The 1,933-nt window shown below is 38.3% G+C and overlaps 1 pseudogene; it reads left to right on the plus strand.

The window, feature by feature from the left end:
• The first annotated feature begins 608 nt into the window (after positions 1–608).
• LOC100425160 (selenide, water dikinase 1 pseudogene) lies at positions 609–1,433 on the plus strand (annotated as a pseudogene).
• The last annotated feature ends 500 nt before the right edge of the window (positions 1,434–1,933 follow it).

A 1,933-nucleotide genomic window follows, 5' to 3' on the forward strand; every position in this document is an offset into this window, starting at 1 on the left:
ATATCTGCTCCAACAGCTAGCCCCAAAATAAGCACCACAAATATAATTTATAATCCATTAGGGTTCAGTATAGACAACAAGTAAAAAGAAGGAAAATTATATAACAAACAGAAGGCATGTAAAGACTGCTCTTCAAGGTCATACCAGGAAGCAGGGGAACATTTAAAAGACTTTTTATGATATTCTATAAATTATAGAAAGTATGACCTCATTGAAATCAGAATATAAATGAAAGACAAACAAATCGAAAAAAGAAATATAAGGTGTAGTAAGGAAATGAATACCAAGCTGGCAGATATCAGTAAATAAATGGAAGGCATAATAAAAAATCATGGAAATGAAAACAATTTATAGTCAGTAAGAAGTAGAATTGAACCTGCTGCAAACAGCCAAGGGACATTTGAGACAGGCTTTGAACAACCAAAATGAGAAACATGAAATTGGAAAAAGAATTCATAAGTTTAAGAAGGACAATATATGCAGAACATGAGATCCAGTATACATATAATAGGCGTTATTGAAGTAAAAGGAAACAGAACAATAAAAGAAAAAATGTCCAAAGATACAATAAAAGAAACATTTTCTGAACTAAACATCAATCTGAATATATGTTTTCTTTCATCAATGATGGAACTACTGACAGGGAGAGGGATAAAGTGATGCCCCTGATTATACAGGGTTTTAAAGACGAAGCTGAGGAAGCAGGAACGTCTGTAACGAGTGGCCAAACAGTGCTACCCTCCTGGATTGTTTTGGGAGGAGTCACTACAACTACAGGCCAATGAATTTATCATGCCAGACAATACAGTGCCAGGGAAGGGATGTACCAGAGTTCACAAAACCCCTGGGGCCACAGATAGCAGTGGCTGTGCACCACTGACACTTGTGTCAAATAGCAGTGGCTGGATATTCCTGAAAAAATGAAATAAAATTAAACTAGTGGTCACCCACGAAGATGTAGAGTTGACATACCAAGCAGCAATAATGAACACGGTGAAAAGTTCAACAGGAAAGCTTCATCGTGCACACGTTCAGTGCCCAAGCAGCCACAGACATCATGGGCATTAGGATTTGGGGCCATGCACAGAACCTGACCAAGCAGCAGAAGAATGGATTTTTTGTCATTCACAATGGCTCCTGTGCTGGCCAAGATGACTGTGATGAGCAATGCCTGTAGCAACATGTTCAGCCTCATGCACGGAACATGTCCAGAGACAGCAGGAGGCATTCTGATCTGTTTACCACATGAGCAAGCAGCTTGGCTCTGTGCAGAGATAAACTACCCCAAATGCGGTGGAGGCCACCAAGGATGGATTACTGGGATTGTTGAGAAGGGCAACCATGCAGCTGGAATCATAGACCAACCCTGGATCACTGAGGTTACCCAAATAGCCACTCAAAATGTGAATCCCACACCTGGGGCCACTTCTTAATCTAGACAGAAATAGCTATTTGGTTTTGTTTTAAAATAGATCTATTTCCTTTATCATCACTTCAATTAAAGACTATAAACAACAAAAATCTCATGGTGTCTACACATCTGGTGACCCTAGGTCAATTTGTGAGTGGATACAATTAACAAAATAAAATCCATTGTCTGTTTTTCCTGTTACATTAACTGAAATTGCACCTAATCTTGAGTCAGCTTCTCAGTTGAGAATTATATTGTTACCAGATACTGTTGATTCATTTTGAATCTCTAGACACTTATCTCTTGCACATAGGTGCTCTCTTTTTAAAAGTGTTTTCACGTAGGACAGACATTACCAATAGCAATGTCAAATAGCAGTTGATGTCTTTTCATTTTATGTATGTTTATCAGGTAAGTCTTATGGTTTTTTAAGTATCTTGAATGGTTTTCTGGAAAGACAGCATTGGTAAGTGGCACATGACAGTATACCAGTCATAAGAGGGTTATGTGATTACTTCTAGT

The sequence above is a fragment of the Macaca mulatta genome, chromosome 12 (genome assembly GCF_049350105.2).
Source record: "Macaca mulatta isolate MMU2019108-1 chromosome 12, T2T-MMU8v2.0, whole genome shotgun sequence".
NCBI classification, from domain to species: Eukaryota; Metazoa; Chordata; class Mammalia; order Primates; family Cercopithecidae; genus Macaca; species Macaca mulatta.